Source organism: Rattus rattus, chromosome 5, assembly GCF_011064425.1.
Source record: "Rattus rattus isolate New Zealand chromosome 5, Rrattus_CSIRO_v1, whole genome shotgun sequence".
NCBI lineage: Eukaryota > Metazoa > Chordata > Mammalia > Rodentia > Muridae > Rattus > Rattus rattus.
The window spans coordinates 32,041,378-32,069,041 of NC_046158.1; the positions used below are offsets into that span (position 1 = coordinate 32,041,378).

General features: G+C 40.4%; 1 protein-coding gene and 1 pseudogene across 1 annotated transcript in view; both read left to right on the forward strand.

Moving 5' to 3' along the window:
* LOC116900814 overlaps nucleotides 1–4,909 on the forward strand; it is a 142,145-nt pseudogene extending 137,236 nt beyond the window's left edge.
* The window catches only part of Galnt13 (polypeptide N-acetylgalactosaminyltransferase 13), a 629,326-nt gene continuing 606,440 nt past the window's right edge, over nucleotides 4,779–27,664 (forward strand). The window contains exon 1 of the mRNA XM_032903304.1: nucleotides 4,779–5,126. The gene's annotated coding sequence lies outside the window, so the exon portion shown is untranslated. The remainder of the gene's footprint in view (nucleotides 5,127–27,664) is intronic.

The window sequence follows — 27,664 nt, forward strand, 5'->3', positions numbered from 1 at the left end:
GATTTCTGTAATAACTCCTCTTTCATTTAAAATATTTTCTATTTTTAATTTTTAGAAAACATACTATGAGTCTTTTACAATTTTCAAACATTATTTAAACTTTGATGTTCAATCTGTTTGTGAGATAAGCAACTGTTTTGCCATCTATTTTTATTTAACTGACCTTAAAAGGAGCTTTACAAACTGCTATGAGCTTCTTTTTTATTTCCTATCTTTCTTTTTTTTTTGTATTTTTTTAAAAAAAAATAATTGCATTTTTATTTCCATTTTAAATGTTATCCCATTTCCTGGTTTCCCATCCAGAAACTCGCTATCTCACCCCTCCCCCCAGCTTCTCTCACCCACTCACCCACTCCCTCCAACCTCCCTGTTCTGACATTCACCCACACTGGGTGAATCAAGCCTTGACAGGACCAAGGGCCTCTCCTACCACTGATGCCTGACAAGACCATCCTCTACTATATACACTGATGGAGCCATAGGTCCGTCACTATGTTCTCATTGGTTGGTGGTTTAGTCCCTGGGAGCACTGGGAGGCCTTGTTGGTTGATTTTGTGTTCTTCCTATGGGGTTGCAAACCCCTTCAGCTACTTCAATCCTTTCTCCAACTCCTCTATGGGGACCCTGTTCTCAGTCCAATGGTTGGCTGTGAACATCTGCCTATTTGTCAGGCTCTGGCAGAGCCTCTCAGCAGACAGGTATATCAGGCTCCTGTCAGCTTGCACTTCTTGGCATCATGAATATTGTCTGGGTTTGGTGGTTGTATATGGGATGCATCCCCAAGTGGGGCAGGCTCTGGCCTTTCAGTCTCTACTCCACACTTTGTCTCTGTATTTCCTCCTGTGAATATTTTTGTTCTCCCTCCTAGGAAGGTCTGAAGCATTGGCACTTTGGTCTTCGTTCTTCTTGAGCTTCATGTGGTTTGTGGATTGTATCTTGGGTATTCTGAGTTTTTGGGCTAATATCCACTTATCAGTGAGTACATACCATGTGTGTTCTTTTGTGATTGGGTTACCTCACTCAGGATGATATTTTCATGTTCCATTCATTTGCCTAAGAATTTCATGAAGTCATTGTTTTTAATAGCTGAGGAGTATACCATTGTGTAGATGTACCACATTTTTTTTGTATCCATTTCTCTGTCGAAGGATATCTGGGCTCTTTTCCAGCTTCTGGCTATTATAAATAAGGCTGCTATGAACATAGTGGAGCATGTGTCCTTGTTATATGTTGGAGCATCTTTTGAGTATATGCCCAGGAATGTTATAGCTGGGTCCTTAGGTAATACTATGTCTAATTTTCTGAGGAACTGCTGCTATACTGATTTCCAGAGTGGTTGTACCAGCTTGCAATCCCACTAACAATGAAGGAATGTTTCTCTTTTTCCACATCCTCTCCAGCATCTGCTGTCACCTGAGTTTCTGACCTTAGCCATTATGACTGGTGTGAGGTGGAATCTCAGGGCCATTTTGATTTGCATTTTTCTGATGACTAAGGATGTTGAATAATTCTTTAGCTGTCTCCTCCATTCAAGAATCCTCATTTGAGAATTCTTTGTTTAGCTCTGTAGCCCATTTTTAAAAAGGGTTATTCGATTCTCTGGAGTTTAACTTCAGGAGTTCTTTGTATATATTGAATATTAACCCTCTATCGGATGTAGGATTGATCTTTTGAGTTCTGAATGTAAATTTATCAACAGTGACATGTTCTCAGTTTGTGGCATCATTCATTGTATAGATAGTATTTGTGGACCATCTGCAAAAATATTATAAGATGAATTTTTTTTACTTCCAAATAGTTCATTATATATTCATTTAAAAATTATAGTATAGAATAGAGTTTATTTGGGGCATGGGGAGGGAAGTTGAAAGGGTAATAGGGGCAGACAAAGACAGAGAGAGAGAGAGAGAGAGAGAGAGAGAGAGAGAGAGAGAGAGAGAGAGAGAGGGGAAGAAGGAGGAGGAGGAGGAGAAGAGGAGGAGGAGGAGGAAGAGGAGGAGGAGGAGGAAGAGGAGGAGGAGGAGGAAGAGGAATAGAGAAGTAGAGGCCAGTCATGAGCACAGGAGAAGAGGGGGAAATGGGGAGGGAGGGTGGAAAGGGCAAGAGGACAGACTGGGAGCAGCAAAGCAAAAGCAAGAGTTAAAATGGTTTTAAAAAACTTCTAATCATGTGTATGGCTGTTTCTGTGTGTGCCTATGTGTAGGTGGCCTAGAAAGACAAGAGACCTCAGATGCTCTGTAGCAGTAGTTCCTTCTTTCAATCACTGAGCCACGTCTCTAGCCCCTTATACCTCATTTCTTAACAACACGTGCTTTCTCAGCAATAACCTAGAAAACTATCCCATATTAAAAATTAATAACAATTAATTGTAATTATAATAAATCAAAAAATTTAAGATATAGGCTGATATTTTTTTCACTGTTTGCTACTTGTCCCAGATATGTATTTTCCCCAGACTATTACTCAGATATGCTTTTCGCAACAGACTTAGCAGTGTTCTATTTTATTTTCCTCTAGTATGGACTCTAACTTTAAAGTGGGATTCATCACAGTCGCAATTTTCAAAACTTTGGATTTGTCTTTGTTTATTCATGAATTTAAATATGTGATGTTAATAAGGCCAATTCCTGTCTCAAGTCATGACCTTCGGCTATTACTTGTTGATTCTAACTTTGATCACTTGGTGAAACGTAATGACCAGATTCATCTACTACAAGTATTTTTTATCCCCTGGGAATTAAGAATCCATGGTGTGTGACAAAACTAGCTTCAAAGGCTACTCATCATCCTTTTCAATATTACTTTGCAGTTTCTTCCACCAAGACATGGACCCTTCAAACAGAGGCATCCCAGGAAGAAACCCTCCTTGACAACCAGAGAACTTGGGGATATTGCAGATGTTTACTGTTTTAAGGCCATTAAGACTTCAGATGATGTGTTACGCAGAAAAAACTAATAATTTCTAGAAGGCACATTGGGACTCCATAAATACCAGTTACATACATAACTTTTGCCAACTAGATTTATGAATCTTGCCCGAGTTAAGTATTATTACAGAGGTTGTGAAATGGTATTGCTTCTCTTTACAGCATTGACAAATGTAAAGGCAGGGGCTATATGTCTCTCAAGGACACACATGAGGGGTAAGTTATTGTGCCCGCATTTGAACAGTAATCTTTTATTTGTTGGTCCATGGCATTTCTCAGTGTGTCACGGAGGTAAACGGCCTGATGTCAGCATTGGAAGTCATAAGTGAGAATAATAAAGACAAATTCTTGAAACTCCCTAGTGTTGCCAGGGTGACCTTGTATCCTATCAAATATCTTAAAGTGTTCTGGTTAAATGTTTCATAATTATTGCTAATTTTTATGTTGATACAGGTGTTGCTATATTGCCTTGATCTGGGAGAGCTGGGTTTGAGCTGTCCTATTACCAGCAGATGGAATTGCACGCTGATGGTCTATATATATAGTAGCATGATATGACAATGTGGAAGAAACATTCAATGTGGTTATACTAATTTAGATTAATAATTAATTCATGAAAAGATGCAAAGCTACATCTCTAGAAATGGCTACTCCTGAGTATAATCAAGAACACCATTGACACATTACATTATAATTAATAGTTTCATATGTTTGCACAATATAGCTCTTAATATTTTTGAAGTGGCTGTCATATTCTCCCCTATGTGCCAAATAAGTCATACCATGTAAGAATACTGTGAGAAGATCTTGTCTATGTAAAGTCTTTTTTAAAATAAGATTTGTAAACAATGAACAATAACAAGGACCAAAGGAGTCAGTAAACAACTGAGCAGATCCATGAACTCTGAAACCCCAGGTTTCCTGAATTACTCCCACACAGCAGTGAGGTGTATGTTCCTAGGGAATCTTCCAGATTCTTCTACTTGAATATCGGAGCTGTGCCTTGTGCCAGACACTGTTCTAAAATGTTACATACAGTTTAACACAGTTTAGAATGGCAGATCTTCTGTTACATTTTACTACACATTAATTTAGCTATGTACACCTTCTGATACTTAGAGGTGTAGATGAAAATGCAGGTGCATGCGAGTGGGCGGTCAACAACACCTTCCTGAAAGAGAAATTCAAAGCCCCACTTTTTTCCTTACCCCAGCTCCCAAGATTACACCAGAGCTCTCACTCTGAGATAGGGTTCAATTACAGGTCTCCGGGGTGGGGATGGGGGGGGGGTTGGGGGGGGGTTGAGTCCCAGGATCCTGTGAGGGAACCTTAAAGGAGAAGAGGCCAAAGTCTGACCATCTCGTCTGCTTCAGAGCCTAAGCCCCAAGTTACTGGCTGCATCTCTCTACCAAAGAGCTGACCACCAGGGTGCGGTTTCTGGAACTTTCCCCGAGGGCAGTCCCCAGGTCCTTGGTTCTCCACTCGGATGCTGGCTGGCGCAGGGGCGAGCACGGGGTACCGCAACTCGGCTTTGTGCTGGGGGGAGTGGGGGTGGGGGGGACAGGGCTTGCGGCGATGTCCACACACTCTCCGGGCTAGGAGGCGACCCCACAGTTGCTTTTGGGGGCCGTGCCTGCCAAGTATCGCGGGACTTGTGCGCCTCGCAGGAGCCGCGGCTCCGGGAGCAGCTGGAGCGCGCTCGGGTGCGCAGCGCCCCAGCCCGGGGAGGAGCGGGAGCCGGGCGGGAGGAGGACTGGGGTGCTGGTTACGTAAATGATCCTAGCCCAGTGACAGGCCTCCGGGCTGGGGCTGCGGGAGGGGGAGGGCCCGGCGGAGGGGGCGGGGGCCAAGTGACCAGGCGGTGGCGGCTCTGCCGAGGTGACAATGTGCTAGGAGCCCCGCTCCGTGTCTCCTGCGCCTCCTCGGCCTGGGCGCCTCCTGTCAGCGCTCTCGGAGCCTCGCGGCCGCCTGCCGCGCTATGAGGGAGCGTCTCCGGGGCTGGCCGAGGCCGGGGCCGCCTCGCTCTGCTCGCCGAGAAGTGTGAAGAGAGGCGCGGGCGGGAGCCCTGGCTGCGCGCGGCGGCGGCTCCAGGTGAGCGCGGCTCTCAGAGCAGCCGGCCACTGACCCGGCTGGATCTAGGCAGCATCCCAAGCGGGGACCGCGGAGCTCTCTCCGAGGGATCAACAGCCACCGTAGCAGGTCTCAATCTTTCTCTCGCTCTCCTCTTCTTGGTGGCGGTTTGGGACGGACCCCTGTCGGACTGCAGGAGAGTCCGGCTGGGCGCCGCAAAGTCCCGCCCGTGAGTGGCAGGGCGCAGAAGCCCAGCAGGGGTAGGGGCAGGGACGCGGGGGGATCTGGAGAGTCTGTCTCCCGGGACCTGGGAGGACGGCCGCCCGCGGCTGCAGGTGCGGCGGGAGGATGGAGAGGCGCAGAACTTTCTGCAGCCGCCCGCCCTCCTCTAGGCTTTTCCCGCTACCCTCTGAGCTGGGGTGCGCTGGTTCCCATCCACGCCCTGGGGGCGCTCTCCGGTGCCTTAAGTGCCTTAGCGTCCCTTCCTAGGCAACTTTCTCTATCAGCTGCGGACACCCGTGGGTGCTATGCTGCCAGTGCTACTACTCTTGACACCGGGTACGCTCTGCTTCTTGGATATTTTCCTCGACAGCTCGCTCTTTCTGTCAATGCCCCAGCCTCCCACTCTCACATTCTCCTCGTGTACATCCCTGTCTCTGATTCAGTTTGTAGGTCTGATTTTCTTTCAGGCTTTTGGTCCACGAGCATCTGCGCCATCCTTGCATCTGTTTCTCTTTCATTCTGTTTGCCCCAGTCTTTCTTGAGCTGTCACCGTGTCGCTGATGTTCAGTTTCTTTCGTTTGTTGGCTCGCGCAGCGCTTCCCTCTTTCTGTGTTTATGCCTCTTGTACCTTTCTTTCCCTCTGCTCCCAGTCCGCTGATGTGTAGATGCTCTTGGTCTGGGAACTCCCTGATGCACAGTTCTCCTCCTTATTTTGCGCCTTTGGGAAGGAGGGTATAAAGCAGCTTTCCTGCAACTGGGCTGCCTTAAGCTGAATGAAAGGTTCAGGAACCGGAACGGAGGGTGTCGCTCCAGCCTTCCCACCCGGGGTCCAAGGGCGCCGCTCTATGGGAACCCAGTCCGCCGAGGCTTCTGGTATGACCAGCAAAAGCCAGGAGAGAGAGTGAGACCACCTCACCTGTCCTGTGCCTTGGACTGTGGTTAGCTGAATTTCCAGGTGGAGAGTCTTCATTTCCAGCTTTGCATATAGCCACGGGAGAAGATTCGGTGGATGGGCAAATAGAATCTTAGGGATTAAGGCAAATGTCAAAAGGTGGACGCTCACATGGGCATGAGGTAAAGGCATTGCTAATGGGAAAGGACCTCTGCCTCATGCATTTCACACTCAGCCTTTAGGAGAGAAGTGTCCCCTGGCGATACACCAGCCTCTCTCACCAGAGTAACCAGAGTAGCCTACAGATTTATTTGCAGGATTAAGGATACTTGACCACCCCTATGGCATTTTTTTTTTGTTTCCTTGGGGGGTCCCAGTTTTTGGCGAAATCTGCTGCTCAAAATTTCTCCCCCCACCTCTCTCTCTCCTTACCTCCCTCTCTCCCTCCCTTCTCCCTCTCTCTGACAGACACCCTCACACGGCCGTGTGTGTGTGTGTGTGTGTGTGTGTGTGTGTGTGTGTGTGTGTGTGTTGTTTGTTGTTTGTTGTTGTTGTTGTTGTTCATGCCCTCTAGTGATAAGGCAACCTGCTGGTCTGAGAATATTGAAAAGTAAGCTTTGGGCTTCTCTCCTCCAAGGGTCTCTCTCCCTTTGTCATACACAGTCTTTCCTTTTCCTCATTGACTTTTGCAACTGCATTACTAGTCTACTCTTTCCTGATATGCAGTCTTCCTCTGCTGCAGAATTAGATTCTTAATACTGAAACCCTCTTCCTTTGACTTCAGAGATAGATGGATCTGGAGCACACCCATTGCCTAAGGCAGGTTTTGAAGCTTTAAGAAAGGTGCATTTCCCCCTGCCCCTTGTTTGTTTGCCACGAACTAGGATTTTTCAACTCCTTTTTATACCCCTGATTACCTTCAACTCCACCGAGACTTTGGCTTGCTGCTCTTGCATGATGAAACAAATGCTTTAAATTATTTTCTTTGCTGCCATTCTATTTCAGGATGGAAGGTACTTGCTTACAAGGGGCATTTTCGTATCAGACCAGGCTTACAGGAAAAGAAAAGAAGGGACTGTAGGGTGGTGCCAGTGTAGATTAGTTCTGAAACAAAAAGTATAGAATGGGCCCGGTGTTCGCAGGTGTGTCGACTCTGGGAGAATGGGAAGCAAGCATTTAAGAAAACCTGTTGGTTAATGGATGCGAGTGCACGCCATGATGTCAAGTTCTAAGCTGCCCAGCTAGGCTAATGAACCTTCTTACTAGAATCAAATTACGTCTACCTCTCTTCTTCCCTTCCTGTTTGCCTTCTATAAATGAGAGTTGAAGATGAAGAGGGTAGGTGTGGTGGCAGAATCCTCTGCTAATTTTTCACAGTCCCAGTGAGCGCTTTTATCTCCCTCTGCAACAATTTAACTTGGCAGTTACTGTGGAGAAGTTAGGGGTTCTGATGGGTGTCTAGTTCAACCTTCCTATCTGAAAGTAAAATAGGATGTGACCTCATTTTGGGTGAATATGTTCATTTTATTTTTTGAAGGTAAACATTCAGTTTGGTGGTAAATAGCAGATGTATCAGCTTAAAAATATTTGGGGGCTATAAATTAATTGGAATGCTGAATCACTTACCCTAAATAGTTTGTAGATTCCTAATGGCTTCAAGGTGTCTGTGAGAAGTGTGATGATACAAGCATCTGAGGATCTGCCAGGCTTGTGGGAATTTGGAGCTGCATTCCAATCTTTCTTTTGATGCCTTGCTAGTCACCGCTTCAAACAGTTTACCTTAGGTTTGTTCAGGAGCATGTTTAAGCAGTTGGGCCTTTGAATATTACTTGTAATTTACTTAATGGCTTTGCCTTAATGTTGTATCTAAAAATAACAAGGGTAGTGAAAATGGCAATTCTGACACTGGTTGAGAAGTCTTCTAATTTCTTATTGATTTACACATTTAACTGTTAAACCTAATGCGAATTCATGTCAGGTCAAGCAATGTTATCAGAATGAAATGCATTTCATCTTGCAAAGCTGGCTTTTACAAGCAGGAGTGTTCCTATTCAGCATTCTTATGTGACTTGACTTACTTGGTACTGTGAGCTTATGAATCGGTGGGCATTGTAGGAAGAAGGTGAGAAGCAGCATAGATGTTTTCAGTGGGTTTTTTCTTCTTTAAATTGGGCAAAGGCAGATAGTACCTGAAGAAGCCAATTGAGAGCATAACTCTACTAGAGTAGAATCTCAGCATGTAAAGTCACTGACAACCTTATTTTTAATAGCTGGTCATTATGTTTACTGTTATAGATAGTTCCCATAACCCTGTCCTTTAATGGTGTGCCTTGGCAGGTATAATGCTCTAAGTTACACCCATGAGAGTGACACAATGTTGTGTGTGACTTTCAATGTCACACCTTCTTGGGGTTGTGTGTCTATCAGTGGGAAAATGTAGACATCTTAATCTAATGGGATCTGGCAGGATCACTGATTCTGAGTGAGCGTGTAGCTACTTATCAAAGAATTTCAGCTGGGCTCTGCAGAACACCGTCATACAGGACATATTTAAATATATGTACTGAATTGATTAGATAGTGCCTTTGATGGCCCTTCTGAAAGCGGCACATTTCCTCTAACCAGATGCCACATATATTGCCCTTCCACACCACCAAGTATATGTTTGAGACCATAAAATACAGTTACATTTCTGCCATTGTATGACTTGATAAACTGGTTTTAATCAACTAGATTTCTATTTATAGTTCTTATCTTAAGGTCCAGTGTTTGATTAAAATCTCAGGATCCAGGTTTCTAAAGAGTCTAGTTTTCCATTGTGAAATTGAATTTAAAACATCTTGGGAAATGTCTTTATTAATTTAGCAATAGCTGGTCATGCGTTTGCAACAGATCCCTTAGAGCTGGGGTTACAGGTGATTGTGAGATGCCTGATGTGAATGCTGGGAACTGAAAACTGGTCTTCTGCAAGATCAGTAAGTGCTTTTAACCTCTGAACCACCCCTAGGCCTTCAGACCTTTTACTTCTATATTTTTTAAAGCAGTGATTGAATGAATGGGTGGGAGCTGTCCAAGGTATGGGCTATCAGGATTTTAGCACACTTGAAAATTGACTGGGAGTGTTTCAGTTAAACTGCAATGGATTGTCACTAAATCCTATTTACACTCATGTAGAACATCTAAGGCAAAGTGTGATTAACCTGTTCATCAGCACATTCTGAATATTACACAAGAGGCAAGCAGACCCAGTAAGCAGAATTTAAACCCAATCCTACAAAATGAAAAACATACAGATGATATCACAGACATAGTTATAAATGTCAACCTAGCCTGTTGCCTTGTATTAATCACTTTGACTTTATAAGCAATACATCTCTTTTTTTTGCTATTAATAAAATGGGATTTTAACATAAGAGGATGATTATGTAGCTTCTTGTAGATCTGAAGCATAATGACTGCTTTAATTCCCTCTTAATGGCTTATTATATAATTAGTTTCATATAAAGAGGATAAGATTTATATGACTATCAAGGATAGAACCCTTAGTTCGAAGAAAGGAAACAAAAGCAACAAAAACCACATGAAACATATCCTTTCCGCCTTACCTAAGGGGGATTAAAAGTGCTAAATTGAATTATAACTGATGAAAGAATGAAAAAAACTATACACAGTTTGTATATAGAATACGGTAAGTAAATACCTGATAGGTTTCAGAATGTTGCTTATTCATAACAGCCATTTACGAAGGGACTGAGTAGAATTTCCATAGCTAATGTGTGTTAGGGTTAAAGATGACACCCTGTCTTCCTGTCTCAAACTGACATTTTCGTTAAGAAAACTATAGTGTCAACTCCATCTGTTCTTTTCTTTTGCATGGCAAGAATGTCCCCCCATATTATCATCATTTTACCGTGGTGGACATTTTAACACTGACTGCGATGAAAGAACTGAATTTTAAAGAATAGTTGAGTATATTTAGCTCCATCTACACTTTTTCCTATTGCATTTTACTTTTTTTCCCCCCTCTAGTTTAACAACTTTAGTTAATAGATGAAAATTGATCACGGCACATTTTGTTCCGTGGAATAACAACATTCTTGGAAACTTTGCTCAGTCTGACCCACAGTAGTATCCTGCTTCCCCAGGCATCCACCTATTGAGGAGCAGTGCAGTTGCCATAACTGTGATTCCATGAGGCGTGGCACCTCCATCGTCTTCCATTTACCTTTTGGTTGTGAGCCTGTGTAGTAAAAGGTGGACCAAGGCTTCAGGTTCCCGCACCACTGACTGCAGAGATGATTGGAGGATGGAAATGAGAGGTTCCTTTGCTGGAGTTAACTACAAGTCAACGTACCAAGATGACGACCACCCCAAAGAGAATGTTGCCCAAACTTTTTCCTCGGCCTTCCACACAAGGACTGTGACTCAAACTTTAGATTTTCTTCTTTTTGATTTGTTAAGGGTAAAGAGTGCCCATAAAGAAGAAGTTTATATCTAAAGGAAGAAGTTTATATCTAAAGGAAGTAACTAAGATGTAGCTTGTTTTCCCGAAGTACTTTTGAACACATTCTTTAAATTATATCAGAATTTGTTTATATTTATTTAAAAGATTGTGAAAGCCATGGCGAATTTCCTAAAGTATTGTTATGCAGTATTCTATTCTGATTGAATATCAACACTAATGAATAATTAATTATACTATATAAGAAAACAGTTTCCGGGCTGGAGAGATGGCTCAGTGGTTAAGAGCACTGACTGCTCTTCCAGAGGTCCTGAGTTCAATTCCCAGCAACCACATGGTGGCTAACAGCCATCTATAATGAGATCTTATGCCATTTTCTGGTGTGACTGAAGACAGCTACAGTGTACTCATATATAATAAATAAATACATTTGAAAGAAAAGAAAAGAAAACAATTCCCCTTACTTTTAACGGATCTTCTGGCTTTTATTTCTTTTACTTTTTGTCAGTTCATTTGCAAATGAGAAGGTAGCCACTCACCACAGATCAGGTTTACTCAAAAGAACCTAAGCTTGCCTCTGGTTTCCTTTTAAAGCAAACACTGTGCTTATATTTCTCAGTGTTATTTTTCTTCTCTCCCCAGAGCTTTGGCTTTCCATTCCTTCCTTCTTCATGGCTCTCCCTACGTTTAAATTATCTTTCTTCACTGCATTGTAACTCTTCATGTAGCTGGCTGAATTATAAACTGGCAATCTTCAGCGTGTTACCAATCAAGTAAATAAAAAGTGGCTTCTGTTCGTTTAATCATCTGGTCTGTGTAGGTACGGAACAGACTTGAGAGCGCTTGCATCTGGGTCATTTAACAGGAGGCCGGGGATGCTAAATTCACATCTCATTACCTTTTTCTACTTTTAGAACTCTGTGCTTGGGCCCTGTGGTCACTTGGCATTTGGCTGGCTCAGGCTCTAGAGGAATGCTGTTATTTGAGGAGATGCCAATTCCAACCGACACAAGGCTGGCTCTCTCATTTCTTGGTCAGACTTTCCTTTTAAAACAAACAATGTATGTTTCATTACCAAGTGTAATGAAAGATCATTGACTTCTTGTCGAATTTTTCTTATGATATCGATAGATTGTGATGCACACTTTTACTTATGTTCTGTCGTCTCATCTACCTAAGAGAGCAGATACTATTTCCCTACTTGAAGTCCTAGAACAGACTTTTTTTTCTGCCATACATTTAAAAAAAAAAGACTCTTCTCTCTTCTCGTGGTGCCTAAGTTGAGATGAATTGTAGGTAATTGGATGGTGCAGCTGAATTAACACGCTGAATTGCCAGTTATGAGACACTTCATTTGCTGTTGCCGGCCACAATGGGCCCATTTTGCTCGTACAATGCACACATTCTTATTATCCATATAAGATTGTAATTGAAGTAGAACAACATGTATGCCACACTTCCATTCCTTCTGTAAAGAAAAACAACCTCAACAAATGTAAGGGACTTGGAACCAGCTCATTAAATCGTTTGGAACTTTGATGTTTTTTCACTCATTCATTTTTCTTTTTTTTTTTTTTTTTAGAATGTTAGTCTGTTTTCCCCTTGTCCGTTGAAAGGACTGGGAACAAAACATTTCAGAGCCAAGAACACCATTGCAGGTGGGCGTTTATTCTGAACAACATCATTGGCATTGCGCCTGCATGTAATCGGTTATTCCTGGGGGGTTCTTCGTTTTGGTATCTTGGGGGATAGTGATTTGTTGTCATTCTTGTTGTTTTGTTTTCTAGGTTACTGGATTGTACTTTCTGATAGCTGACTACTCACTTTAAGATGAAAATGTCAGCGCTCATTCAACTAATTGTTATTTAATGAGCTGGCAGATGCAACTGTTTTAAGGTGGATGAATAAGCAAGAAAGAAGGGTCTGGGAGCTGTGGGGGGAGTGGTCTGAGGTTGGAGTGAGCTAGTATGCCAAAGATCTCTCAAGGTTCAATATAGTAGGAAAAATGGGTTATAAATTAGATACTGGGACTGCGTTAGCCGAACAAATGCAACCATGACCAGTTTTTCCTCCCTGTCTCACCAGATCATCCATCCCTAATGAAATCTCAGGAATCACAGAGTAACAGTGAGCAATGAGGAATGGGTCTTGGGAACATAGAGAAGTAAGGCTCTAGGATTCTGACCCTGTAGCCTCCCATGATCAGGTTCTAAATTGCCCTTAAAGGGAAGTCTTCTGTTAGTCAGACTTGCTCAAGTACCGAGTGGCCAGCAGTTTGTATCTTTTGAACTTTTCTTTATTTTATTTTTCTTTATTTTTATTTGAGACAGAGTGTCATTCTGTAACCCATGTTGTCTTGGACCTTATCCAGGCTGGCCTCAGACTACTTACAATGATCCTCTTCCTTCAGCTTCTCAAGTGCCAGAAAGACAGGTACGCACACTCACATTAGCTTTTTCTCATTCTTTTACTTATAATCTAATTTGAAATTAATTTTTATACAATGTATTTTAATCATGTTTTCCCCTCTTCCCACTCCTCTAAGATCCTCTCCACCTTCTTCCCATCCAACTTTATGCTCTGTCTTCCTTTCCTTCAAAAAACAAAACGAAACAAAACAAAACAAAAGCAACAAAAAAATCTTAATGGAAGCGGAAATCTAAACAAACAAGGATGAACAAAACAAAAAGTCCAAGAAAACAACAAGAACAACAACAGCAGCAGCAGCAGCAATACCAAGTCCATAAAAGAAAGCAATGAAACAAGCAAAACTTCATGGAGTTCATCTTATTTAGGCTCCCTGTTCCTGGCCATGGGTTCTGGGCAGTGTGGTAGATATACAGTGACGTTCTCTTGGAGAAATCGGGCTTTTTCCTTGTCAATGTATATCAACTGCAAAAGCTTCGTGGTTATGAGTGAGACAAAATGTCCCATGCAGTGTTGGGACTCTGAGTGGCTTGAACCTGATACATACCAATGCTTAACAATCATTTTAGAAGTAATTTAAAATATATTAAGAGACATCTATAATATGAAAAATTTGAAAGGAAAGGCCAAGTTAAAAGAGAACTGATTTGAAAGCAGACACTGGAACTATGTTCAATGTACAAATGCAGCTCTAGCCAGTTTTTCCTCTTTGTCCCAACAGATCATCCATCTCTAAACATAAACTAATAAAGCCTCATGGACGGCAAAGTGACCTTGTATAATTCAGGAGCTAAGGAATTATAATTTAGATTTTTGAAGCAATAGAACAAGAGAACTTTCATTCATACCAAGACAAGGGAATGATACAGAAATGACACCTTAAATTGGATCATAGTTAAAATTTTCTTAGAACAACTTTTTTATTGGATTTTTTTATTTACATTTCAAATGTTATTTCCTTTCCCGGTTTCCTGTCCATTTGCCCCTATCCTATGCCCCGTCCCCCTTCTTCTATGAGGATGCTCCCCATCCCTAACCACCCACCCTTACCAGCCTCCCTGCCCTGCCTGACATTCCCCTACACTGGGAGGTCCAGCCTTAGCAGGACCAAGGACTTCTCCTCTCATTGGTGCCCAACAAGGGCATCCTCTGCTACATATGCAGCTGGAGCCATGGGTCAGTCCATGTATAGTCTTTGGGTAGTGGTTTAGTCCCTAGGAGCTCTGGTTGGTTGGCGTTGTTGTTCTTACAGGGTTGCAAGAACAACTTATAATTACAAATAGAGAAATTCTCTCAATAACAAAATCAGCAAAAGATAGAAAAAAGTAAAATGTAGTAAATCTTCGCAGATTATATCTTAATTACAATTCAGGTATGAAATCACATGTAAACATCACATGTGAATGAATTTAGCTTCTCAAATTTATGAACCAAGATACTTGCAGCCTATCAAAATATTAATAAAAGCCAAGGGTAGAAAAATGGACATTTTCATTGAGTCATTATAAATTATAGTTAGAGTCAAACATAGGATAGTGTTTTCAGATATCACCATTCTTAAAAAGTTACTTCGGGTGAAAGCCAAGCAAAGTATAATGGGCAGAAACATGATGTGACATCATCCTCAAATCACTCAGTTCTGTTATAAGAGGAAGGGCCTTAGTTGGTACTACGGTCTTGGAAAAAGGAGATATTACAGAACATTTAACATTTAAGGAATTCTTGGAAGATAAGTTATAAGAAAAGATGTTTGAAATCTACAAATGATAAAGAATATACAGTGAAAAATAACCATAGAATGATGATTGGCTCTCAAGTGAACAATACAAAATAAGTGTAAGTACTGTTTCTCAATTTTCAACTTTTGCTTGAAATTCTGCTGCACTAAGGGAAAGGTCACCATGACTTTGGAATGGAGTGGAGCCATCGTATTAAAGTATACTTACAGAGATTAGAGAAAGATGAATGGAATGAAACAGATTACAACTGTACAAAATACTGATGGTGCAACTGCAGACTGATAGTGTCTGTACCTACTAAAAGAAATAGTAACTAGGATGTAATCCATTAAAAATCCAATCATTACTATTGGAGAGAAAGATGATAAAGTGAGGAGCAAGCTGAAATAATTCAGAAAATATTTAAGGTATTTTGGAACTGCTTAACTTTTTGGGGGTGGAGCAATTTTTTTTTTAATAATTCAGTATGCACTTTCCAGATTTCTTTAAACTCCGGTGATTCTCTTTTAATTCATTTAGCTTCATGAAAATAATATAAATTTGAATTTTTTATTGTAGGGCTAATAAATACTTAAAGTGATTTCACCACAAAGAGAGAGAAACTGGCAACACTGGGTAGGGAATGTACTATTTGAAGAAATGTGACAGTTGTCACTGGATATATTAATAGTCACTTGGTCTTTTACTATGCAAATGCACTTAAAAGGCAGTTTTGGTTCAAATCCTGATAAAGATAACTAGTGAACATTCTAGTGAGTTCCTGAGTTCCTTAGATGCTAGTGTCCTCATCTTTAATACGTTAGAATACCCACTATCATCTATGACTCTAATGTGTATACTTTTATGAAGCTACATCTACCCTTTTCACTGAGAACAAAATTAATTACAACTTTTCTAGATATGTTGAATCCCAAGACAAATTTACAATTATTGTAATTTCTGTTTAATAGCAGGAAGGTGAATGTTACTGTCTTAACAGTGGTTTGGTACGTTTTTAAAAAAACTTAACTTAGGTAGCCTTTTACATTAGCTCTATGAATCTTTAGTTTCTTAATTGGTAGTAATTATTTATCAAATAGGGTTTTTTGGATAGAAATTTTTATTATTTAAGGTTTTAGTTTTAAATAATTAAAAATAATTACCTTCAATCAAAAATAAAGCAAAGCATATCCAAACCATTATTTAATAGATCCATTTCACTTCTGTTTTCCGAACATTTTTAAAACTGCTAAACAGTAATGTCAAACAACATTTTGAACATTTTACAGATAGTCCAGCAGAAATTTTCCAGTCACCTGAATTATTACATTATTCCCGCTGCTCTGATTATCTGATATCCTCACATATTCATAGTAGAATGGCTGGACCGAGATGGCCCTGTCAGCATTACACACGTGTAAAGCTGTGACCATGTTAATTTGGCAGCTGCTCTTAGAATTTTCACTGTCCTTACTATTTGGGCTAATGCTTTGATTTTGTTGCTGAGCAAAACAGTTATTTTTAAAGATGTTATATCCAGTACTATGAATACACTGTTGTTCTCCTCAGACACACCAGAAGAGGGCTTTGATCTCATTACAGATGGTTGTGAGTCATCATGTGGTTGCTGGGAACTGAACTCAGGATCTCTGGAAGAGCAGTCGGTGCAAACTGCTGAGCCATCTCTTTAGGCCATGCTTTAGCATTTGAAAACTCTTAACACGCCAGTGCACAAGCCAGCACTACAGCACACACAAACATTTGGGTCCCTCTGTAGAGTGGGGCCAAAGGGAAAGGGAGAGAATGATTAGAATGAATGAATTGGGTTTGTTTGTTTGTTTTTGATTTTTGTTTTTTTTCTATACTTTTGAGCAAATGTTGCGTTAATAATATTATCAACATACAAGAACAAAATTTAACTTTATTATAATCCTTATTTTGCATTCAAGTATTTTGTGATGGAGCAGGGTTAAAAACGAATGAACCATGAGACGTTGAAAACCTGACTCCTGTATATAGGGATGATTATAACGTGTTGGCCTCTGTCATGTTGGATTTTGAGATAGTGACTTGGGGGAGGGTAACAGACCTTGGTCCTACTATCTCATGGGGTTTGATGAATCAGGGACACATTGCGTTTTTAACCTTTCAGCACAATGAGTAATTGGTTTTAAGAAAAGAAAGTTCTGGAAGTCAAGCCAAGACAACTGTACCACATAATTAGAGGTTAGGACTTCAGTTTAAGACTGTAGCATCTAGAAGCTCACAGACAGATGAAAATCTCTGACAATCGAGTGACAAAGGACAGTTATGTAGTCATCCTAAAATGTAGACTGGTCACCAAGGTTTCTTTGAGTGCTTCCTCTACTGTTACCTTAGTTCTCTCAGTACTGTGAGATGTTTATGTTCACCTTCCTTAGTGATTTCAGTCACAAGAGAGTTGAGGTGGCAGTGTGGCACAGCCACACACTGCTGTGTTTTGTACACTGTGACTGCTCTGTAGGTATGCTGTCATTACAGATGCTCCTCTTCCACAAGGTCTCCCCCCTGTCATTTAGTGTGACTGATGCCCAACAAATCTGACCTACTCAATCAATTTCTAAAATAAAGTTCTCAGACCTGAAAGACTCATTGTATGAAGCTTCTGTAAACCTGAGTTCTGGGTGACAGTAAATAAATCGGAGTTAAGAACAGGATTGGAGCCAAGTGAAACAGAAATAGTAAAGCTGTGTTAGGGAAATACTTAGAAATTTATTGAGAAGAGAAAAAAATGGTTGTGTGAAGTCAAACATGCATTCACTTCGGTGTGACTGCTAGAGTATTCTATGGGTTGCACATATGCATGATGCTGAAGTGCCCTTTGGGACAAAAAGAGCATCTACCTTGAGAGTCATTTTTTTAAAGCATCTTCACACTGCTTGGGAACTTCCTAAGTCACTGCTGATTTTTGTTAGGAGTTCTTGGTTAAAACTGTGGAGACACCAATATCCCTTCATTTTCTGGTCAGCTTTGACTCTATTGTTTTCTGGTGTGGGTGGTATTTTCAGAAATTTGAAGACAAAACTTTTTGTGTATTTGCCCATGAAAAATTAGTGAAAATTCAAGACGTATAGCCTTCCCCTCTGAATCAAGAAGATGAAGCAGGTGTTTTTCATTCTTCAGAGACACAGGCTTCATTTCTGGTGTGCGATGTAGCCTTGCTTTTGAATATATTTGTAGATGTTTAATTGTGGACTTTGTTTCCTTAATATAAAACAAAGCATAATTTGAACTAACAAATTGAGATTCACTTGTCATTTAGAAATATTTGAATTCTAATTCTCTTTTCTTTATCATAGGAATAAAATATGTTGTCTTGAGCAGAGATAGTTTGTCATTTCCTTCACAATAATTTGTGCAAATGATAATTATACATAAATTAATAAAGTGCTGGTAGGAATCTAATGATGCCTCATGCTGTTTTTGATTTATTTCTAAATTATTTGCAGAACGTTGAAATGTAGCAGAACTAATTTTTTAATATAACCTATAACTTTCTCAACTTCAAACACATTTAACGAAGAAATTTTGTAAACTAAGCCAGCAAAGAAATACATTGAATTATGCTTTTATAAATTGGGCTTGCTAACAGGTTCAGAGGTGCAGTCCATTATTGTCAAGGCGAGAGCATGGCAGTGTTCAGACTGATGTGGATCTGAGGGAGCTGAGAGTTCTACATTTTCTCCAAGATGCAGACATAAGACTGGCTTCTGGGTATCTAGAAGGAGGGTCTTAAAGCCCACGCCCACGATGACATACTTCCTCCCAAAAGGCTACACTTCCACATAATGTCCCTGTCTGGGCCAGGCATATTCAAATCTCAACATCAATGTTGTGAAATCTTCACTTTATTAAATGAATTACATTATTTAATTGACTTTTTTTCTCATTGGAATGGAAATATTTTTCTAGTGTTGCTGAAAGTAATATTAAGTCCCTGGGTTCCATTTCCTCTGTGCTCTGGCTGCCTCCTATTCCGAGGTTCTGTGTTGCCTTTCCCTATTTTCAAAGCTATTAAGAAGTTTCATTGTAAGCTTCAATAACCTTGTGAAAAATTTCTACTTAGGAAATATTTGAAATCAAGTAATAACTCCTGCCTTGTCTGGACACTTTGTGTGAGGTTAACTATTTTCAGCTAATGTTACATTAGTCCCCAGACAGACAATTGATTCATCTTCTTGTGTGTCTGTACGTGTCTGCCAAAATATTATACCTCCTGTAATAATTTCTTATTGTCAAAAACCTCCGAAAGTTAAGCACTGGTGTTTGTTTCTGAATAGCTTTGCATTACTTTAACATTCAGTGCTTTGAAATCTAGTAACATCAGAAAAGGTCTTTGGAAGTTACTAAGACCAGTAGGTGCTCCATTGTTCTCTTTGTCTCTTCCTCTCTCCCCTTTCTTTGTCTCTGTCTCCCTGTCTCTTTCTTCGTCGTCATATGTTTCTCCCAAGGTTACTACTGTGTCCTTTTCATTTGCCTTCTCTTTTATTCCACTTTCTCCTCCCTTCTCTCCCTCTCTGCGTTCCTTCCATTCATTTCTCCTCTCTCTTCTCCCTTCCCTCCCTCTCCCTCCCTTTCTCCTTTTGCCAATTCCTCTTCCTCCTTGACTATTTCTTTTTGAGACAAGGTCACATTCTGGTATCCTCTAACTCTCTGTGTAGACTACACTGCTCTCGTATTCACAGATTCTTGCTTTGCCTCCTGAGTGTTAGAATTAATGGTTTGTGACAACCAGGCACTGGGGCTATTTGTAAACATGGACATACATGGCTTTATGTTCAGGAGTCACTCAAGCCAAACAATCTCACCTGATCTTACCTATGGAAATTTAGATATATTCTTGACTTTCAGTTTTACTGTCCACAGAGTTTGATGTTACATTACATTGGAACAATTGTTTGTCAACTGGATGTTATTTTTTTTCTTTTCCTTTCTTTCCTCCCTTCCCTCCCTCCCTCCTCCCTTTCCTTCCTTCCCTCCTCCTCCCTCCCCTCCTTCCCTTCCCCTCCCCTCCTTCCCTTCCCTTCCTTCCCCTTCCCTTCCCTTCCCTTTCCCTTCCTTCCCCTTTCTTTCTCCTTCTTTCATCCCTTCCTTTGTTTTTTCTTTCTTTGCCTTTTTTTTTTTTTGATAAGTTGACGGGGAGCTTGCTCCTGGAACTCTTTAAGTAAACTAAGGTGAACTCGAACTCAAGATTTGCCTGCGTCTGCCTCTCCTCCCCACAATTGCTGGGATTAATGATATATGCCAACCATGCCCAGTTGTCACTTTTTAAAAGCCTACTATGTAAGAACATAGTTTAAGTAACACTTTTTCTGTGGTGCTTCATTCAAACTGAAGGCTTTATATGTGCTGTACATGTACTCTAATATTGAGCTCTACCCACAACCAAGGACACTTGTATAGTGCTCAAGTTTTATTGTTTAATTCTGATCTTTAACCATCCTCAAAATTTCACATAACCTTTGGCCCTTGCCTCACAGTGATATGCCTTCAATCTTACACTTAGTAATAATATTTTCACTGTTGTGAGTTACTCTGTATTTTTGTTTTCAAATCACATATATCTATTACTTGGTATAAAGTATTTTATTTCATGATTTTAATCATGTCCTACATATTTGTCATTTTATTACAATTCTCTAAGTGCCCATGAACTTTTATTTGTTAAAGGACCTCATTTCACAATGAGCTGGGGTATAAAATTATGGACCAATAAAACGTTGCCACATTTTAATAAATAAGAGGCTGCACTTCAGTGGCGCATGAAATGGTTTCTGCTTAAGGAGTCAGTTATATACACATTGTGCTAATAAATCTAGCAAGAGGTTTGGGGATCTACGTACTTTAGGAATTATGCAAATGCAAGATCAGGTGCTCTCAAAACTCATCAGTAGATACTTACCAAAGGGTTTTCCCGCTCCTAGCACACAATGACTGAGTACATTTGTAGTCCATGCACTGAGGTGGGGGATGGAGTGGAGATCCACAGAGTTCCCATTTTCCTTCTGTGTCTGCACCTCTTGCCTTCCAGAAGTCTCCTGTTTTTATAAATATGGTTTTCTTATTCTGGGGCTTATCTTCACACCCAGTGATGAATAGCATTCGTGACACAGAGATACTGTCTCCACAGGCCCACCCATTTTGCCAAGAAAGGGCTGTTTTACCACAGACAAGATGATCTTTTGTTTGATGAAAAAACTGCTAATTTTTGATTCATGTATATGTAATGGTATATTGTTTTATTAAAGGTTTAGTTTCTCTTTGTGTCTTCCTTAATATCTCTGTACTGAAATATAACATCAGCAAGCGTGTGTCTCCTTGGATCATTTCCTACTGTGCACAGGCTTCAAGGACAGGGAAAGTCTGTAGTATCCAGTGTACTGATCAAATGAAATGCTTGACTGATCGCTACCGAGGATGTCATTCAGAGTACTACATTCTTTCCACATGCATCATGCACTGGATATTTGGGATAAAATTCACTCATGTTGCGTCTCACTTTAAAGCCATTCTGTGGTCTTCTCTTCTCCCCTCCAAGACAGGGTTTTTCCATGTACTATCGACTGTCCTGGAACTCACTCTGTAGACCAAAGGGACCTCAGTCTCAGAGATCTGCCTACTTCGTGCTCCCATGTGTTGGGATTAAAAGAGCACACTAACATGGCTGGCCTGTGCTATTTTCCTGACCAAGGTTTACAATGTCTACTTACAAGAAAATTCATGTGTTCTTGCTTTTGTTCACATATGTGCCAGGTACTTTCTGTAGTACCAAGTGCATTTATTAGAGTCATATTCCAACAAAACAGATAGTACCCCCCAGGTGGGTGCTGGGTATTTTTTTTTCTTTTGTGGCCTGTTTCTCTTCCTTTAAGCATAGAACTCCTGCAGCATACTGTACCTCACACTGCTTGACAGCCTTGTCTTTTAATGCTATTAAACCTGGTTAGGAAAGGGTTTTCCCTGCTCCAGGGAGCTGGCTACTGGCACTTGTTTTCTGACCCCATAACTCTGCTTACTCTTGAAAAGGAACTAATCAAGGAGTTGTCTTGCTTATGGATGCTCAGGAATCATTTAACATCACTTTCCTGTTCTGTGGTAATTTAATAAATCAATTTTTACCTGGATTGTAGATGCATATCTACTTTTCATCTCCCTTTTTGTAGGCCATGGCATCGAAAGGTTGTCACTTCTTTGAGTGGCTTATCTAGCAAAGTGCCCTACACAATTAAGTCCTTACCATGTGCATGTGATTAGATTGCATATGCATAGCTAGACCTGTGGGCTTCCAGGTGCTGCAGTGGCTACTTCCTAAAATGATGCAGCCCAAAAAATATTGAGGTCAAATTTCTGTGTGGTCTTCCCAGTCGGATCATCAGAAGAACTACCTTTCAGCTGGGCTGTTTGAATGTCTCCCATGTGATTGGTTTTCCTCTGAATTCCACTGCCAATTAGTTAGAGATAACATGCTTTATGTGTTTCTTGTTAAACTCAGTGGCTGTTTTAAATAGTAGTGTCCTGACAGTGTTTGCCCAAGTCAAAGTTAGAAAGAGATCTTTAAAAATAATTGGTTATTTTTTTGTGAATTTCATATCATGCACCTCAATCCCACTCATCTCCCCATCCCTCCATATCTATCCTATGTCCTTGCAACCTCTTCCACAAAATAAAACCAAAAAAAAAAAAAAGAAAGACTAAGTAAATTAAAATAAGTCTTGCCATGGAAGCTTCGGTGTGATATAATGTGGGACACAGCAATAGCTTTTACCCGAACAGCTGTTCCTGCAAATATTCCTTTCCAGGAGGCTTTGGTGGTTTTGAGGCCTCTGGCTTCTGCTACCCCCATCAATACTGGATCCTTACCTGGAATTCTCTTGGATATCTGGCAGTTGACCTGTGTCATGGAGATTCTTCAGCTTTGGTTCTGCAGGACTGGCCCCTTCGTGCACTCATAAATGGGGTATATATAGGGGTGAACCAACTCAAAACCTTGGACCTGGACCTGAGGGGTGGGGTAGATGAGTTGGTCACCTGCCAGCTGTCCTGCTTTGCCAAGGAGAGGGATAGGGCCAGCATAGTGTTCTCACACACTTGGAGCTGTGTCTCCTGTATACGCACCACCAGGGCCAGCTATACTGTGCTGCCAAGGAAATTTGCCAGTGCTGTGACAGTTGAGGGGCAAGGCCAGTCCTCTCAACCCACCCCAGTGAGGGGCTGGTCAATCTCTACTGCAGACCGGTATGACCTGCTCTTCTGTGTCCATGCCTTCCAGGGTCAGCTCCCAAGTTGGCCAGGTGAAGGAGTGGTAGAAAAGAGATCCATAGGGAGAATTTTGTTAGCTCACTAGGATTCAGGCAAGGAAGTGTTAAATCTAAACCCAGACATTGTTGTGTTCTACTCTAAAACAAAAGTATCACGTACTGCATTACATAGTCTTTTGAATAGTCTATGTTTATAGCGAAGGAACCTCTCTGAACATAATTCTGATTTTGAGAGTCTGTGTTGGCTAGTTTTTATGTCAAGTACACACGAGATAGAGTCACCTGTAGGTGGGAATCTCGAGAAAATGCTCCCATAAGAGCAGGCTGTTGGCAAGCTTGTGTGGTATTTCCTAAACCAGTGATAGGTGTGGGAGTGTTCAGTCCATTGTGGGATGGTGGTCCCGGGTTCTATAAGAAAGCAGGTTGAGCAAGCCCTGAGGAGCAAACCACTATGCCACACTTCCCCATAGTCTATACATTAATTTCTGCCCCCAGCTTTCTGCCTGGTTTATGCTCCTGGCTCAGTTTTCCATTGCAGACCATGATTTAGGATACATCAGGCAGATAAACCATTTCCTCTCCAATTTGCTTTTGGTATAATCTGATTTAGAGGTTTCTTGCTATGAAGAGATACCATAAATACGTTTTATAAAAGAGAAAACATTTAATTAGGACTGGCTTACAATTTCAGAGGTTCAGTTCATTATCATCATGGCAGGAAGCAGGGCAGCATTCAGGCAGTCATGGCGCTGGAGACAGAGCTGAGAGTTATACATCTCGATACAAAGGCAGCCGGAAGGAGACTATCCTCTGTAAGTAGGCCAGGAAGAAACTGGAATTTCACACTGGTTAGAGCTAAAGCATAGGAGACCTCAGAGCCCACTCCCATAGTGACACATTTATTCCGATAAGCCCATATCTACTGCAATAAGGCCACACCTCTGAATAGTGCTATTCACTGTAGGCCAACCATTCAAACACATGAGTCTCTTGGAACCAAAGCTATTCAAACCATCACAGTCATGGTCCTTCATCAACAGTAACCCTAAGTAAGACAGAGAACTAGCTGAGAAATCTCTCAGAGCCCTAAAGGTTGACTTTCAACATCTGCAGCCTATCATTCAAAGCCCTTTGTAGCAATCTATTCCCAGTGACATTTTGGTTTGACTACCTCTTAGCTTGTTTCTTAAGAGTTGGTGAAGTTTTCTTCATGATGTAGACACATAATGATTGTGCATGTCTCATTTCCTTATCCAAATTCACTTAAAATGTCACTTATCGTAGATAATTCCTTGTACAGTAATTTCTCCCCAAAAGAATGATTCCATTTTCTGTCTCCTCACGATGGTTTGTTCCCATTGCTGCTGTTATGACATATGTCATTATGGTTTTGCCCCAAATGTCTCCCCTTGAAGATCATGGTCTCTTTCACAATGGCAGTCCATTCTAGATTATCCCGTAGGCTTCACAAAGTAATTCAATACGTGCCTTGAAAAATTGTTACTATTGATTAAGGCAGATAACGGGCTATCAAAGGAGGCTTCTAATATTGTCTGTCTCTTTTTCTGGAATATGATGAGAAAATAAAAATTATTGTAGTAGTTTGCAAAGACAATTACCACAGAGTTATTACAATCATGGGTCCAGGAGGAGGCTAAAAGCCATTTTGTTCCAGGTCAAATTCACACTACACTTCTAATTGGACTGTGTGGTTCAAAAGGCCACTGTTCTAAATTTAGGCTTAAAAATGTTCAGAATGGTCTTTAATTTTTTTAATAAGCTAGTATCTAAACAGTCTTTAGTCCCTGAAAATTCAGTTTTGATTTATAGAAGTGATTTCTGTGTCTCTCTTAATTTTGCTTTATAACTAGTCATTTAACTTATTCTTTCATAAGCTAATATAATGAAACTATTACAATTTCACTTTGTGTGATACAAATTTATCAGTTTTTGATTTAAAATATATATCCTAATTTCTTAAATGTCAGTTTTAAATTTCTGTTGTGTCATTATTTTACATGTGATTCGATAGGTAAAGCACAATAATCATTCCATCCAGGACAAATGTTGTTATGTTTTTATTTCTACACGATTTATTTTTTCAAGACAGAGTTTCTCTGTGTAGCCCTTTCTGTCTGGGAACTCCCACTATAGACTAGGATTGCCTCAAACTCAGAGGTCTGCCTGCCACTGCCTCCTAAGTGCTTGGATTAAAGGCATGTCCTGCCACTGCATGGTGAAGAGTTTTATATACATCCATTACCTGGAAATTATGTTTTATCCATGATTAGGGGGCCCAAAAGAAATGAATACTGTATTATTATTATACTGAGAAAAAATGAATTCTTGATGTTTATTTTCCATATTGTTAAGTTAACCTTGAAATGTCACCAGGATTCTTAGACCCTTGTTTTCTAGGGTCCACGCAGATGCATGTTTGGGAGTAGCAACATAAAGTGAGCATAAAGAAAAATTGGGCAAAGAGAAGCAAAACACTATCGCAGGTTACTAACTTTTAAAGATTGCATTGTTTAGCCTATGGACCAATTTTGCCCACTCCTATTTCCAGGTCCTTTACCCCTGGTGTTCTGAGATGTTAAACTGGTGAAGAAATTTTGTTGTATCATTTTACATATTTTGTAGCATGAAGAAATGTATGAGAAGGGAAATTAAAATGGCAGCTAAATCATTTTATATGGGTTGTGGTAATGACATGGATTGCTTTGACAACATTCAGTGATTACAATTGTTAGCATCTTTCTTTCATCTTGATATTGAGATAGCATCTTGCAATGTAGTGTAGGTTAGCCTTGAACATAGACTCTTACTTTACACTCTTTGCTGCTGGGACTGCACCATATATCACCATGTCTGGACACTTTTCTCAGTTTCTATGCATGTATATAGGTTTATAATTATTTGAATGATTTTACTTCATTTTCCCTGTTATTTTAAAATTAAAGGTATGTGCCACTACCACTGTTTAGCTGAATAACATTTTATAAGCACATATAAAATGTTTTATATTCAGTTGACTCTTGCTTATTAGACATTGTTTTAGGGTTTCCACTGCTGAGAAGAGACACCATGATCAAGACAATTTTTATAAAGGACATATTTAATTGAGGCTGCCTTACAAGTTCAGAGGTTCAGTCCATTATCATCATGGCAAGAAGGATGGCATCTAGGGAGACAAGGTGCTGAAAAAAGAGCTGAGAGTTCTACACCTTGATCTGAAGGCAGCTAGGAGAAGACTGGCTCCAAGGCAGCTAGGAGAAGACTGGCTCCAAGGCAGCTAGGAGAAGGGTCTCAGAACCAACCCCAAGTGGAATACTTCCCCCAACAAGGCCACACATATTCTCTGGGCCAACAAAATCAAAGCTCCACAGAAATTCTGGTTACATTAATGAGTTTATTGTTAAAAGTTCTGGAAAGAACACTGGTGAACTTCTTTGAGCATTTGCCTACTTTCACGATGAATTATTAGAAAAAATTCATGATGTGGGATAGGTTAAAATATAGATCTATGCAGAGAAAAGGGCACACAGTTTCAGAGTATGCTAAAACCAAGTCAAGGTTGTGACACAGCCTATACTTTGAGCGTGTGTTTGTTGAGAATGAGGTGTAGAGAGCAAAGTAGAAGGGTACTGACTCTGTCTTCAGACATGTGGCTAGGTGACAAAGAAGAAGCCTGAGTTGTATTTGGAACTACTTTTCTGCCATTTCTTTAAGCATTCAATTAAATCAGGAAACAAAAATTTGACTGAGCTGACAAATGAGGTAAAAAAATACAACTCCGACTTGTCCCTAACTTATGAAATCATAGTTAGGGACTGATCATAGCCTTCAGTTTGTGACATTTACAATGGGATACTTAATTGTGGTGTAAAGCATGGATAGGATGTCCTATGCTGGCTGGTGTAGTTTGGCAAATAGACACAGGAAAATTACATATACACATTTCCATACATCAGGGGTCCATATTTGTTGTGCTTACAATTGAAATTATTTATCCAAATTTACAATAGAAAGGATGCATGTAAGTTAGTTTAGGCTTTGTGAAGGACAAATTCTTGGAGGGAGAACAGAGAGGAGAGGGGAGGAAGAAGGGAGTATGACACTTTAGTGATGACTAGAAGTTATAGATTAATCAGCTCACTTTGATATCTAGGAAAATAGAGGAATAAATCAAAGAGACAATTGATTTCCATACACTTCAAAGAGAAGAAAAAGTAGGATAACGCCCAACCTGACTTAAAAAAGTAAATCACTCCGACTTAATCTAATTTTATTCGCTGACACATTGACAGGACTTAAATATGAGGAGAAGCACAAAGAGTTCATATATCTTTACTTCAGTAAGGTTTAGGCTTTGTCTCTCATGACATTCTCATCAACCAGTAAAGGGAGGTATAGCTTGATGTTTGTCGGTGAAATAGTGACCTGCTGGGAAACACTAATTAAGACTCAAAGAAAGTTTATTGTGAGCTTAAATAGGATATATGTATTAATTTCCACAGCATAATTCACAATATGGAATCTACAGAGTGGGAAAGTTGTTAAATGTGCAGGAATTTGTAGGATGCTAAATTGAATTTTGGAAGAAAGGTAGGTTGAAATGGATTGAATTTTGAAACGGATCATTGATT